Raw genomic sequence first — 16,264 nt, forward strand, 5'->3', positions numbered from 1 at the left:
ATTTGTCTCCATTGCTCTTTAAAACCAGTTTATTTATTTATTATTTCAAAATATTAAGGAGGTTTCAATATTTTAGTTTACATGTGTCACTTTGTGATACTTGAGTCCTAGGTTTAGATGCGCCCATCGCTTAAATAAAGTTCAAGGTACCCATTAGGTAGCATTTCTCCTCCCTCCCCCCACGAGTCTTCACCAAGTGTTAATTTCCCCTGTGAACATATGTGCTCATCACTTAATTCCAATTTAATAGCGACTACATGTAGTGTTTGTTTTTCCATCTTGAGATACTTCACTTAGGAGAATGGTCTCCAGTTTCATCCAGATTGTTGTAAAAGGTATTAATTTGTATTTTTTGTGGCTGAGTGGTACTCAATCATCATGAAATTTCAACCAAGATAGGTAGTTTTATATCTGAGTTTTCTATTCTGTTCCATTGGTCTATGTCTCTATTTTTGTTTCAATACCATTCTTCTTTGGTTACTATAGCCTCGTAGTACAGTTTGAAGTCTGATAATGTGATGCCTCCAGATTTGTTCCTTCTGCTTATGATTGCTTTGGCTATTCAGGCTCTTTTCTGGTTCCAAATGAAGGGCAGAATCCATCTTGGCATGGTGGCACATGCCTATAGTCCCAATTACTCAGCAGACTGAGGCAAGAGGATCTCTTGAGCCCAAGAGTTTGAGGTTACTGTGAGCTATGATAATGCCATGACATTCTACCGAGGGTGACAGAGTGAGACTCTGTCTCAGAAAAAAAAAAATATTTTCTGTAGCTGTGTGAAGTATGACTTTGGCAATTTGGTGGATATTGTAATTAATTTGTAAATTGCTTTGCGTAGTATGGACGTTTTAAGAGTGTTGATTCTACCAATTCATGCATGTGATGTTTTCCCTTTTTTTTGGTATCCTCTGTGATTTCTTTTTTCAGAGTTTTGTAGTTCTCCATGTAGAAATTTTTCACTTCTTTGGTTAAGTATATGCCTAGGTATTTTATTTTCTTTGTAGCCATTGTGAACAGTATTGAGTCTTTTATTGGACTCTTGGCTTGACTGTTATTAGGATATAGAAATGATACTGTTTTATTTACATTAACTTTATGTCCTGAGATTCTATTGAATTTATTTATTAATTCCAGGAGTCTCTTGGTAGAGTCTTTGGGGTTTTTCTAGATAGAAGATCATATCTTCAGCAAAGAACTGTAGTTTGACCTCCTCTTTTCTGATTTGGGTACCCTTAACATACTTCTCTAGCCAATTGCTCTGGCTAGGACTTCCAGCACTGTGGTTGAATAGAAACGATGGCAAAGGGCATCCTTGTCTTGTTCCAGTTATTAGGGGAAATAATTTCAACTTTTCCGCATTCACTGTGATGTTGGTTGTGGATTTGTCATATATGAATTTTATACTTCTAAGATATGTTCATTTTATGCCTAGATTGTTGAGGGGTTTTATCATGAAGGTGTTCTGGATTTTGTCAAATGCTTTTTCTTCACCTATTTAGACGACTGTATGATATTAATTTTTCCTTTTATTTATATGGTGAATCACATTTATTGATTTATATATGTTGAACCATTGTTGCATCTCTGGAATGAAGCCCACTTGGTCCTGGTGGATTTTTTTTTTTTTTTGATGTGCTGTTGTATACGTAAGCCAGTTTATTTACATCCATGGTTCTCAATCTTCCTAATGTCGTGAGCCTTTAATACAGTTCCTGTGGGCTGTGACCCACATGTTGAGAACTGCTGATTTACATAATGGCTTCTGCTTCCAGTAGTTACTTACCATATCGTGTATTTATTTCAAAGATTATTGGGTTTTTATATGTCATTTTGAATAATGTTCCCTTAGTCAAACCTAGTTAAGTAAAATATGACAACAAATGCCAGTTCTTAAGGATTGTAATCTGAAATTCATGTGATACGCTTATGTCTATTGTTTTAAATTTCTTTTAAAGTGGTTATTTTTATTTCAAAGAAAAAATATATGTGAAACTTAGTAAATGTGGAATGTAAATGTCTTAGCACAATAACTAAGAAAATGCCAGGAAGGCTATGTTAACCAGAGTGATGAAAATGTGTCAAACGGTCTATGAAACCAGTGTATGGTGCCCCATGATCACATTAATGTACACAGCTATAATTTAATAAAAAAATAAAAATAAAAATAAAAAAATAAAATAATATCATTAAGGATTTCACAAAATACTATGCAGTGGAGAAAGAAAAATTAACTTCCATACTTTACATATAGATCCCCCTTCTTTGTCACTGTGTATATACCTCTTAGAATTTAGCTTTCACTTCTCTAAAATGTTCTCACCTTCTTTATTTCATTAAGTATCATCCTAAATGTCTCTAAACTTCTAGGGATTCTTAGGGAGAGGAGGGTTTGACCTGACCTTGGTACTCATGTGGGCACCTATAGTACCAATGGCCTCTGTATCTTGGCTTCTGCTCCGCACCCCTCCCATCACAAGGCTGTCTTCTTTTCTGGCTTTCTTCGTCCTCCTATAATTCAGTGCCAGTTTTTTTCTCAACTTCAGCTGTCACCTTCCCTTTTTCACTTCTAATCCCTTCTTCTACTCTTCCATTATTATACCAGTTTGCTGTCCAGGCAGTTTTACTCAGTGCCTCTGTGTGAAGATAATCAAGTAGATAAAGATGCTGAGTAATAGTACATTGAAATGTAGTCAAGAAAAGATTCTCTGTAGAAAGTTACTTTGATAATTTAACACTGATCCATTCCAGAGTCATGCCTTGACCCTGGTTCCCTCAAGTGTCCTGAGAAATTCTCTTCCCCGAGCCATATTCTTCCCAAACTAATTGCTGAAGCATTTAATGCTTTTACTACCTGGGAGTTATTGGGGTAAGAACAAAGTTATAGAAAATGTGCACAGCCTACATTTTAGAAAATGGCCCTGAATGCATATGGTCTCATAGCACAGTGCAATACAGATCCCCATAGACTACCCTTTCTTCCTTTTTAGTTTCTGTCTGCATATAGGTATTCAAGCCAAGATCTAACTGACCTCAGGTCCCAGGGCAAATCTCTTCATTCAGTATTCACCCTCCTATTCTCTTTAAAATATTTCTTTTTTTTTTGCAGTTTTTGGCCAGGGCTGAGTTTGAACCTGCCATCTCCAGCATATGGAGCCAGCGCCCTACTCCTTTGAGCCACAGATTTTGCTCAATGCATTTCTGAGCATTTTGTTTATGCATAAATTGTGCATTGCTGCTAAAATAATCCTTGTAGAAGGTGAAGCCAGAGAGGACTAATTCTCTGTGAAAAATCCCTACGTGGATTTCACTACAAGGAAAGCCAAAGCCCCTCCAGGGCCATGGACTGGCCTGGATGTCCAGTTCCCATCTGGGCACTTCTTTCTATCTCTCACTTCTCTCTAGCTGCCTTGTTCTCAGGCCCTAATGAATCTCATAAGAGCTTCTACCTTGAAGCCCTTTTTACTCAAGGCCCTAATGAATCTCATAAAAGCTTCTACCTTGAAGCCCTTTTTACTCAAGGCCCTAATGAATCTCATAAGAGCTTCTACCTTGAAGCCCTCTTGGACTGGAGCACTCTTTTCTCAGATATACACTGGCTAATGTTCTCATTTGCTTTACGTCCTTGATGGAATCTCAGCCCCTTTTCCAAGCCTTAGTCACCTCTGGTACTTTACTGAGCAATATGTGTCTTTCTCCCTGCTGGCCACATTTTAGGTACTTCCTAAGCACTTCGTGGTTTAGTCAACTTGCTCTTTTTTTCCATATTACTTACCACTTTGGAGAATTCTTTATAATTGATGTTGGATTTAGTGTTTATTGTCTAATTCCTTCTACCATATACATATTATGTCCATTGAGGGATATAATTTTTGTCTTCTTATTACTATTTGGGTATAATTTTCATTGTCTTACCATTATTCATATACTTACTGTCTAGACCTAGAAACTTTACAGCATATCTTAGCCATTCAGAATCGTATGTTAAATGGAAGTATTAACCTTACTCCATTGATGATTTTGCTCTAATTTTATCAACAAAATAGAAGGCATCAATCCACAATTTACTAATGCTGATTTTATACCTCTTACATCAGATTCAACCAATGCCTTCATTCTGATGTAAAAATAAATATGTTAATATAATGAAACCCTTTAGATCTCACATGTCCTAAAATAAGAATGAAAGGATTGAAATTAAGTGGACCTTGGTTTTGTTTTCAACTGGTAGATTATTTCTGTAGATAATTTTCTTCTCTTGTGAAAAGGGATTTTAAACAAAGAGTCTTTGTATTTAGTAGCCTACACCTGCACCTAAAAAAAGGTAGACATTTCTGAGTAAACTAGGACAAAAAATTGGGATGATTTCTCCTTGCGCTTAGTAGCCTATGATTGTTTGGAGTATTGCTTTTTTTTTGGCAGTATTTTTAGTGGGGCTGGGTTTGAACGTGCCACCTCTGGCATATGGGGCCGGCACCCTACTCCTTTGAGCCACAGATGCCTCCCTGTTTGGAGTATAGCTTCAAGTAACCAGTCATCCGTCTGTTTTGAATGAAGAGAGAGAAACTGCAAGTCCTGGCAAAGCCTAGGCACAAGCCAATGATTCCTATTATCTTCTTACTCTCTTACAAGAATCCCAGGCAGCATTTGTTTGGCTCATGGGGATTCTGAATTCAAACACTTCATGTTTTCTCCTAGATTGAGCCAGTTGTTTGGGTTCTATGGTAAAGGAAGACTCCATTCTAGATGCTGAGAAAACTCCAGAACATCAGCACCAGAGAGGACGTCAGAGGAACCAGGTAGGCACCCAGGCCAGCACGGGCAGCTGCAGTCGGTGTCCTGAGGCAGGGCTGAATAGGGCCTGGAGGACGAGAGCGTGTTTGCATTCCCACAGGGCCATGTACATTTTTTTGTCTGTTTTCAACTTTTACATTTATTGATTTATTTATTTTGATAAAAAGATATGTAACAAAATGTATGATCTCCCGCATTTTAAGTGGATAGCTCAGCACTGTTAAGTACATTCACATTGTGCAACCAACATTCAGAACTTTTTCTTCTTGCAAAATTGAAACTCTGCACCCCAAAATAACTCCCTATTTTTCTACCATCTCCTCAGCCATGGTTACCACTGTTCTACTTTCGGTTTCTATAAATTTGACCACTCTAGGTATTGAAATCATAACTGTGTATGTCCTTCAGTAACTGGCTTATCTCACTTAGCAGAATGTCCTCAGGGGTTATCCACATTATACCCTGTGTCATAACGTGTCAGAATTTCCTTTCTTTTTAAAGTTGAATAATACCCCGTTGGAGGCCATGTTTTGTTGATCCACTCATCCAGGGACACTAGACCCAATGCACACTGTAAGCTTTCCTAACCTCTACCCATAAGCCACATCTTCTGGCAGGAATCTAGTTAATGGCACTTGTAAATGAATACAATGGATAAAAGATATACTTGAGATTAGTCAGAAAGAGACATCCCAAAATCATTAGAGTGATTCGGGGGCAAGACATGATTGCAAGAGGGACTTTACCTAACAAATGCGATCAGAGTAACCTGGCTTATTGTATCCTCAATGAATCCCCAACAATAAAAAATAAATAAATTAAAAAAAGAAAAGAAAAGAAAGTGAAGAGAGGGAATAAAGGGGAGAACAGTTTGATGCTGAGTGACTATGAAGTTCCCCCACTCCCACACAGCTACCTGGGACTGCTGGTGCTTTATCCCAGCCAAGAGACCAAAGGCTCCTTAGAAAAGCACGTGCTGTGCATATGGACACACACAAGAACGGCCTTTCTAAATAAAGGTTAGCTTTAAAGCTAAGCACGTACTTCTCCATATTAGAAAAAATATATTTCTAACAAGAAAAAAAGTAACTTTCATAAACAGGCCAGGATTTTCAAGACCTTTTGAAGTCTTTAGCTTCTAAGTGAAGTGTTATTAACTTCATTTGTTGATAATTGCTTCTCCAGCATTTGTAAAGGGCTAGAATCCAGCAACTTCTAATGGTCTCCTGCCTATGTTTATTCTATGCTTACGTTGTCTACCTTTTTTTTTTTTTCTTTCTTTTCCTTTCCTTCTCTCCATTCTTTCCTTCCTTCTGGTGTTTATTCCCTGATAAGGTTATGCTGTGACAGAAACACTTCTTTATTTATTCAAATTCATTGGGAAAAAAAGTGAAAAATAAACCATTCAGAGAAAAGACATGATGAATACAGCTTTCATATCGAGAGAAGGATGGAGTAACTTGAATGACCAGCTCAGGCGGAGCTGACACGTGATCCTCCCATGCATGGGGACGGGGGGAGGGGGCAGGAAATACTCCACTTCCCTGTTGCTGCTGAGGGATTGGTTGTTTATGTCCAGACAACCCAACGTGCACTTGGGTTTCAGCATACTGGTTGCTTCAGAGTACAAATTGCTTAATAATTTTTCATGGGCACCTATTCCATGACAGAATTCTGCATAAAATTATTCAGATTTAAACATAACATCCTAAACATTTTTCCAAACCTTGCTTCCTGTGCGATCTAAGTACTGGTTACCATTTCAGACATCGCCAAGTAGTGCAGTGTCTTGCTGGAGGCAAGTCCTGTCGGCTCCGTCTTAACTTCCCTTGTCACTAATAGCCTCTCGTGTCATCGTTCATCATTGACATTCTAATCCCTCATGGAATCGTTACACTTCTAGCAAAACCCTGTTTATAAAAAATGACAAACTCATTGATATGAACTGTCACTCTTCCCAAGGGTGTGTGAGTTTTTGTAATGATCAGTGCTGTAAGCCTCAGGATGGAACATCAATTTTAGATGTCTGCAATGGATCAAGGAAATAAAATGTTTTTGTATTAAGGTGTAGGTTCACGAGAGCCCTAGAGCCATGTCACAACTTAAGAAAGGCTAGTTAGGCGTTTGCTATGTTGTGGTAATATACAGCTTCATCTGTGTGTGCAATTATATTAAATAAATTCACGAATCTGTGTCTTTGCAATTATTTATCCAAGAAATATTTGCGTGCATTTGTATTTTTATTTTATAGAATATATTTCATATTTTTGTATCCATCAGCCCTATTTACTGAGTTTTATAGAGACAGACCACACATATTTCGGTGGCATCACTTGTTACAAAAGATTATGGCATCCTTCTTCCAAAAATCAAATAAAGGTCTAAGTTTACTATCAGCACAGATCGATAGACCATTCAGATCTATTCATCGACACCATTGCCCAAGTTCAGAAACTTGTAGCCTCCCCGACCTCCTCATCTCCTAATAACAAGATCCTCTTAACATTACATTTAAAATATCTCTTTGTCCTTCACAAGATTTATTAGCATGAATGTTTCACCACTTATCTCAAATAAAAGAATTATACTCTATTCTGGCATAATTTTAAAACTGACTAAATACTTGCTGAATGAATGAAAGATACCATAACAGCTCTTGGGAAATGCCTTGGTTACCTCTGTTTTTATTCTATTCTGTATTTCCCTAGATTACTAATCTACCTACTCGACCAAAGAGAAGAATGGAATTAGTCTGACATATACTGGTTTTATTAACCCCAGACTGTTTTCGGGATTCCCCAGTTTTCTTCATGATGTCCACTGCTATGCTAATCCGTTAGAGAATATTTCCTGGAATATCAAACACCCTGATCTCAATATTTGGATTGCATTTGTTATTTTCCAGTATTTTAGGAAGTCTTGTTCTCTGTTGCTTCAAAGGTTACCAGCTATAGCTAAGGATTTTCACTGTGATCATTTCAGTTCCTATAAAAGGAATTGACCTGAGTCCAGATGCTGGAATTCCCTTAGAGAAGCCCTTGCATGGTCCAGGCATTCACATAATTAAGGTATAGATCCCACCTTAGCAATTTTCTCATCCAAACTCACTCTTAACAGAGATGGCAAAATGTATTAAAGTTGGAAAGTTTTCACTTTCTCTTTTTCATCCAATAGCATAACTCTGTTACTACTTTAGTAAATAAAGGCAGTAAATACAGGCTTTCTTACTCCCTAACGAAATTTTAATTTTATCTTCAGTAATTATCGTGTGCTTCAACTTATTTTGTGTTTTAGACCTTTATAAAATGTTGTTGGTCCTTAATAATAGTTAACACTCACTTAATAATTAACTACCCACTGTGTAGCAAGTATTGCTCTAAGTATTTTGTCAAACATATTAACTTTTATTTTTTCTTGCAGTTTTTGGCCAGAGCTGGCCTGGCACCCTACTCCTTTGAGCCGTGGTGCCGCCACATATTAACTTTTTGGTAGATAATATTCACACGCACATGCTATGAGGTAGGTTTTTCAGAAAACACTATAAGGTAGGTATTATTGCCACTGTTTCACGGAGGAGAAAGCAATGCCATAGAGGAGTTAAGTAATTTTTCCAAGAGAATTTGCGAGTACAAAAATGCCACCACTTTCTTCCCCATTACCAACCCCGTCTCTTAGATCTAGTCTGTATCGGGTAGAGAACTAACCACACTTGTGTGCACACACATCAGGAGCGGAAAACCACAATTGATTAAACATATTCCACCGAGTATTATTATCCATTTCCACATTTTCTTCTCCTTTAATCAAGTTGTGAATATTCTGTTACCTAACAAAGAAAGAAACGAAAATTCCTCCCTGCTGTTCACACTTTTCAACTATTTATACAATCTTCTATTTTGGCAAAGAGTTTAGCAACTGTTTGTGCCTTGCTGGAAAGTCACTGTTATTCTCACTCAACAAAAGAAAAAGCTGTCAAGTGACAGATTTGTGGTTGTCTAGGATTTATCAAAACTAATAGTACAATGGAGGGTTTCTGATCGGACTTCCAGACTCAGAATACCCAGCATGCTGCTCTCCCTTGTATGTGATTTTAGATGTGCCCCTGGCCGCTTTGCCCAGTTTATACGTATATAGATGCACACACACATTATATATATAGTCACACACATGCTGTATATATACACATACATGCAAATATAAATGTGTATTATATGGAATTCATTAGATACTTCTTGTTAAGAAATTTTGAAATCTTGTGTGACTTTAACACAGAGAGTTTTGGCACAGAAATTCCCCTTCCACGTGGATTTTCATATTACACATCTGTCCACCTATGGCAGAGTGTTCTTTACTTCTGGGGTATTTGATTACCGAAATATATACACTTTGGGTTCTACCCAGCGGTGGCCCATAAACACAGCCCTTTACGAAATCATCAAGATACCAGAAATGTTCATTTTTGCATTGTTTTTCCACCCTCTTGTGACAGCCCTTGATGTTCATTCTGATGTGAGATTTCTAGGTAAAAAAGGGCATTAGCCAGTTAGTAGCACTGTGGGCACTGTATTCTAAACAAGCGTGGCTTTGATCCTGAATGAGAACATTAATAGGTGTAATTACAAGGGTGTATGTGAAACTTAGTAAATGTGGAATGTAAATGTCTTAGCACAATAACTAAGAAAATGCCAGGAAGGCTATGTTAACCAGTGTGATGAAAATGTGTCAAACGGTCCGTGAAACCAGGGTATGGTGCCCCAGGATCACATTAACGTACACAGCTATGATTTAATTAAAAAAAAAAAGAACATTAATAGTATAAAGCGAGAGAAAGAAGAGGCATACGTCGAAGACTGATTATGGAAACGTTATTTCTTTTGTATTTTACAACATCCTTATGAAGTAGATATTGTTACCCTTTTTCATATGGGGAAATCAAAGCTTGGTTCTTGTTATGGTCATACAGGTGTTACGTGACAAAGTCAGGACTCAAATACAGGCCTGTCTGACACATTGGTCTTTTTTCTTAGGGAGGGTATTGCTGAGAATTTCGTGTGTGTCTGTGTGTGAAATGCTTACAAGGTTTCCATTGGCAAACATTTATTATTGAGGACTTGCGAAGCCAAACTCCTTGTGCTTGTCCCCTTTTGTAGATTATTGTCCCCACTTAGATTATTAAAATCAAATCTTAACTGAATGCCATATACCATGGTTAACTCTATAGTGGTTTACAGGTGTACAGCACTGTGCTTATGTTTTAGTTACATTTTATTATTTAATGCTAACAGGGATCCTAAAAGGAAAAAAAGGTCTCTATTTTACAGATGAAGAAACAGAGGCTGGGTGGTGCCTGTGGCTCAAGGAGTAGGGTGCCGGCCCCGTATACCAAAGGTGGCAGGTTCAAACCTGGCCCTGGCCAAAAACTGAAAAGAAAAAAAAAATAGAAAGAAAGAAAGAAACAGAGGCTTAGGAGGTTAAATTCACCTATTAAAAGGGGCAAAAAAACTTTCTTACTTACAACTATAATACAGAGTAGATTAAAGCAAATTCTATGAATGATTTGTAGTATCTTTCATTTTAGCTTTTTTCATTGCTGCCATGATGTAACAGTCATAATTTTTCAATATCTAATATTTGTGGAATTTTTAAGCAGAGCACTCTGCCAATACATGCCATTTAAATAACTAAAACTTTTAAGTTCTTGTAAGAGAAGCTGAATTATGTGCTAAGTAAAAGCGCACTTTACTATGAACTTAAGGTCATATTAAATAACACAAATTATGCCAACCCTCTAACCTTTATGAATTTTTCACTTGCTCTGGTCTTAACTTGAGAACTTCAAACTAAAAAGGACTTAGCACTGCAAGTTCAGAAAAGAAGTAGACTCACCTCCGTTGTCTACTCAAATTATTTAACTTATATATTTTTCTTATGTAAAAAAGTATCATCTCATGTAAGAATGAATAATTTTTATGCAAAATACATAAGCCTTTTGTACTTGGCTTTTGAGTATTATTTTGTTATTAACTCGGTGTTCTTTCTGTAGATAAATTGTTAAATCTCCCAGGACACAGCATCCCCAAGAGGCCATGCGCAAGGTGGCATCAGTTAACAGCCCCGTGTGCTCCTGGCTTTCAGATGATTTCCAGGTTAGCACAGACCTCCTGTGCTCCAGAGAGCACATCTGCCATCTCACTGCATGTCACCTCCTGTGCTCCAGAGAGCACATCTTCCATCTCACTGCATGTCACCTCCTGTGTGCTACGGGCATCTCAAATACAAAACCCCCAAAACTGAATGTTGTGTTTTCCGTTATCCTCTTAAATTTGTCTCTCCCACACCATCCTCATCCACGGCACCAATTCCGGAAATCCCAGCTGGCCCCTTAACCAGGCCGCTCCCCTGCAGAATCCATTCTTCACACAGTGACTGGCGTGAAATTTCCAGAATCACAGGGGATCGAGCTGTGAGTTCACTTTGAACTCTTCAGCATCATTCACTGGGATCAAGTCCAATGGCTTTGATTTATGAGACACTTTCTGTTGGGTCCCCAGTGAGCTCTCTGGAGTCATATAAGCCACCTACCCACTTCTCTGCTGCCTTCCATTGAGTCTGTGCTTCTCAGGTTCTCTGAAGAGAGCACACACTCATATCCAGAGTCAACACCAGCCGGCTGCCTGCAGCACTGGCCGTCTTTCCTGTCCCCCATGCAGGGAGTCTCCTCCCTCTGGACCAGGCAAAGTTCCCACACTGCTACTCTGGTGCTTTAGAGCAGTTGATAGTTTAATATCGGCTTTGCTTAAAAGAGGAAAATTCTGTGTGGGAGGTCTCATGTATGAATGAAGCATATGGGAAGGCAGCATGTTAATACTATTCACGTATTCTGCATTAACCATGCATGTGTATTTGTAGATAACCTGATTATAAATGATTCACGGAGTTTACAAAACACAGAAATGGTCAAACACATCATGGGTCTCAAAAATATTTATTCAGTGCTTACTAAATGCTAGAAACCAGGAAGAATATATTCATTCAAGAAAGACTTAGTAAATGTGTCTGCTGTGCTTGGCACTAGAAGAGCTACTCAGCCACAATCGGTGTCTTTAAAGTTTTAGACAGTTTATTTGTGAAGATAGGAGACGCCACCAAGAACTGGGGGATGTACGTCAACTTAGTATTGGGAGATGAATTCAGAAAACTTACTCTTACTGATTAGTAACTTCGCTACGAACGGCTTTGAGAGTAAAATTACTAGTTGTCACTTGCTTTCCTCTCCCTTTTCTCCACCTCCTCACTCACTTTTCTGAACAGAAATGTAAGATTTATCTAATTTCCTTCATTAAGCATTATGACAGCGTAAAATCATCAGTGTAATCGCCATAAAAGGACTTTGTTTTGTTTTTCTATCACCCAGCACATTTTTATTGTCAGAATGGTTACTAATGATTCATTTTTATTTACTCTAGCCGGGGAAGTTTTGCAAAAATCTTGTGACTATTTAGAAAAAAAAAAAAGGCTTTAAATTATGTGTTCTAGCCTACCCTGCTGGCCAGCGAACACATCGCAAAGTTCAGCCTCAGGACTGTGTTAGATGGAGCCTTGAGGAGTAGGAAAGACCTGCTTTGGCCCTGCAGGTGCAGATCCCCTCACCTCCTCCCAGACCATGCTCTGCACTATGATGTCAGAGCAAGGTTGTATATTCTCAGATTGATGGGAATAACCCTTCTGTGAGAGCAGAGATAGCAAACGAAGATACGGATGATTAGTCTATAAACACTAGGACTCTTGAGATGCTTTAAAAAGAAGCGTTATTTTACAGCTTTGTTAAACTAAACTCAGATATTTGAGAAGTGTATGGAAGAGCTGGTGTAAGAAAAGAAGAGAGGTGGGAGGACGGTAAACATTAAATGGATTGTAAAAATAAAAACGGGAATATAACAGATGAAATCTTCGGGAGCTAATGAAAGCGTATAAAATCCTTGGAGTAAATTTATAGAGCCAGGTAGTCTGGGATGAGAGACACTCATTAGTGTGCAGGTTTAGCCCCCCACAAAGTGCTAAGTATGGTGACATCTCCCCTGAACTCAATTTGTTTCTCATTCAAAAGCCAGTTTGAAAAATGTCTGTGGGTCGTGCGAACGTGGTGTTGGCCAGCAGCATGTGAACTGCAGTTCTTGCCGCTCATGGAGCTCATTAAGACTTCAAGTTTATGTTCACTGAGATATCACTATTAGAATCCTAAAGTCGAATTAATTTCGTGAGCTTCCGAACTAGGTTCTGAGTAGAGTTATTCAAATAGGCTCATGACTTATGACCGTGAAGAGGCGACAGTCTTCACACAACAATGAATACTTGAAAAATGACATATGGCGGCACCTGTGGCTCAAGGAGTAGGGCGCTGGCCTCCTATGCTGGTGGTGGTGGGTTCAAACCCAGCCTGGCCAAAAACAGCAAAAAAAAAAAAAAAAAAAAAAAATTGAAAAATGACATAGATGGTTGTGTGGAGATTTCACATATGTATATAAAAGTCTACACATACGTCTGTCACATATTTATATGCAAATATAAATGAGAAACTTTTGGTACTAAAAGGATAATAATCTGGGAATTGCCTTGGAATAATGGGTGGTTATTCTCTCTTTTTGTGATTTTAAGTTCTCTTCTGAGTTATCTTGGAAAAAAGCAAGGGTTTAGTGTCTTTATGAGAGTCAACCAGCTAGTCAGGAGACAAGTGTGTCCCAAATGGGTGTAAGTTGAAAGATATTTAAGCTCGGGTTGGTAGGCAAAGATTTTGAGCAGTTGTTATGTACGATTAAAGGAAATAACTAAGATTATTAAAGTAAGTAAAGATGTGACGTATGCATGGAAGAGATGCCCTGTAACTGTCATGGATTAGAGATTGGTAGGAGAAACACCTCCCCTTTGGTGTTGTCACAAACAGCAACCATCCACCTTTCCTGTCAAACCCATGTCCAAGAGTGAATTCCGAGTTGAAGTGATAGAATGTAGTTGTGCTTAACCGCCACAGTTTGAGGTGGGCGGTAAGAGCTAGGCAGGTGTATTATTACTGTCCTCAGACTGGATGTTAAAAAAGAAACAGACATTTGTATTTCAACAAGTCGTCGTACTTTAACCAGAAAGATAAAAATATGGATTTTAAATGGCCACATCAGGATTACCTTGGTTTGCAAAATATAGTATCTATCTTTTGTCAAATTTTGCAAAGCATACAAAGAACCAGAAATTAATTTGCACGAATTATTTCCCAAGTACTTTGCGTCAATTAAAAAATTAATCTCCTGCAATGTTGCTTTTATTTATCATTCCCATTTTAGAGATAAGAATACTTTGTCCAGTAAGATACCCTTGCCTAGGAAACTTAACTAATATGATTTGAATATTGATTTAATGTATTAGTTTTTCATATACTTTCTACTCCTTCCTGCTGTCTCTGTGAAAGAATAATCCATCCTTCCTCCCTCCCTCCCTCCCTCCCTCCTTGCTTTCTTTTCTTCCCCTTCCTTCCTTCCTTCCTTCCTTCCTTCCTTCCTTCCTTCCTTCCTTCCTTCCTTCCTTCCTTCCTTCCCTCCTTCCTTCTCTCCCTCCCTCCCTCCTTGCTTTCTTTTCTTCCCCTTCCTTCCTTCCTTCCTTCCCTCCTTCCTTCTCTCCCTCCCTCCCTCCTTGCTTTCTTTTCTTCTCCTTCCTTCCTTCCTTCCTTCCTTCCTTCCTTCCTTCCTTCCTTCCTTCCTTCCTTCCTTCCTTCCTTCCTTCCTTCCTTCCTTCCCTCCTTCCTTCTCTCCCTCCCTCCCTCCTTGCTTTCTTTTCTTCTCCTTCCTTTCTTCCTTCCTTCCTTCCTTCCTTCCTTCCTTCCCTCCTTCCTTCTCTCCCTCCCTCCCTCCTTGCTTTCTTTTCTTCTTCTCCCTTTTTTCCTTCCTTCCTTCCGTTTCTTCTCCTTCCTTCCTTCTCTCCCTCCCTCCCTTCCTTCATCCCTCTCTTCCTTCCCTCCCGTTCTTCCTTCCTTCCTTTTCTTCTTCCCTCCCTTCCTTCCTTTCTTCCTTCCTTCCTTCCTTCCTTCCTTCCTTCCTTCCTTCCTTCCTTCCTTCCCTCCTTCCTTCTCTCCCTCCCTCCCTCCTTGCTTTCTTTTCTTCCCCTTCCTTCCTTCCTTCCTTCCTTCCTTCCTTCCTTCCTTCCTTCCTTCCTTCCTTCCTTCCCTCCTTCCTTCTCTCCCTCCCTCCCTCCTTGCTTTCTTTTCTTCCCCTTCCTTCCTTCCTTCCTTCCTTCCTTCCTTCCTTCCTTCCTTCCTTCCCTCCTTCCTTCTCTCCCTCCCTCCCTCCTTGCTTTCTTTTCTTCTCCTTCCTTCCTTCCTTCCTTCCTTCCTTCCTTCCTTCCTTCCTTCCTTCCTTCCTTCCTTCCTTCCTTCCCTCCTTCCTTCTCTCCCTCCCTCCCTCCTTGCTTTCTTTTCTTCTTCTCCCTTTTTTCCTTCCTTCCTTCCGTTTCTTCTCCTTCCTTCCTTCTCTCCCTCCCTCCCTTCCTTCATCCCTCTCTTCCTTCCCTCCCATTCTTCCTTCCTTCCTTTTCTTCTTCCCTCCCTTCCTTCCTTTCTTCCTTCCTTCCTTCCTTCCTTCCTTCCTTCCCTCCTTCCTTCTCTCCCTCCCTCCCTCCTTGCTTTCTTTTCTTCTCCTTCCTTCCTTCCTTCCTTCCCTGCTTCCTTCTCTCCCTCCCTCCCTCCTTGCTTTCTTTTCTTCTCCTTCCTTCCTTCCTTCCTTCCTTCCTTCCTTCCTTCCTTCCTTCCTTCCTTCCTTCCTTCCCTCCTTCCTTCTCTCCCTCCCTCCCTCCTTGCTTTCTTTTCTTCTCCTTCCTTCCTTCCTTCCTTCCTTCCTTCCTTCCTTCCTTCCTTCCTTCCTTCCTTCCTTCCTTCCTTCCTTCCTTCCTTCCTTCCCTCCTTCCTTCTCTCCCTCCCTCCCTGCTTTCTTTTCTTCTTCTCCCTTTTTTCCTTCCTTCCTTCTGTTTCTTCTCCTTCCTTCCTTCTCTCCCTCCCTCCCTCCCTCCCTTCCTTCATCCCTCTCTTCCTTCCCTCCCATTCTTCCTTCCTTCCTTTTCTTCTTCCCTCCCTTCCTTCCTTTCTTCCTTCCTTCCTTCCTTCCTTCCTTCCTTCCTTCCTTCCTTCCTTCCCTCCTTCCTTCTCTCCCTCCCTCCCTCCTTGCTTTCTTTTCTTCTCCTTCCTTCCTTCCTTCCTTCCCTGCTTCCTTCTCTCCCTCCCTCCCTCCTTGCTTTCTTTTCTTCTCCTTCCTTCCTTCCTTCCTTCCTTCCTTCCTTCCTTCCTTCCTTCCCTCCTTCCTTCTCTCCCTCCCTCCCTCCTTGCTTTCTTTTCTTCTCCTTCCTTCCTTCCTTCCTTCCTTCCTTCCTTCCTTCCCTCCTTCCTTCTCTCCCTCCCTCCCTGCTTTCTTTTCTTCTTCTCCCTTTTTTCCTTCCT

At 39.7% G+C, this 16,264-nt stretch overlaps 1 protein-coding gene across 5 annotated transcripts in view; it reads left to right on the forward strand.

Moving 5' to 3' along the window:
- CHRM3 (cholinergic receptor muscarinic 3) overlaps nt 1-16,264 on the forward strand; it is a 507,331-nt gene that overhangs the window by 186,468 nt on the left and 304,599 nt on the right. Inside the window, exon 3 of one of the 5 annotated variants that reach the window (XM_053607907.1) lies at nt 4,696-4,796. The exons of the other annotated variants lie outside the window; for them this stretch is intronic. The gene's annotated coding sequence lies outside the window, so the exon portion shown is untranslated. The remainder of the gene's footprint in view (nt 1-4,695; nt 4,797-16,264) is intronic. 5 annotated transcript variants of the gene reach the window in all.

Source organism: Nycticebus coucang, chromosome 10, assembly GCF_027406575.1.
Source record: "Nycticebus coucang isolate mNycCou1 chromosome 10, mNycCou1.pri, whole genome shotgun sequence".
NCBI classification, from domain to species: Eukaryota; Metazoa; Chordata; class Mammalia; order Primates; family Lorisidae; genus Nycticebus; species Nycticebus coucang.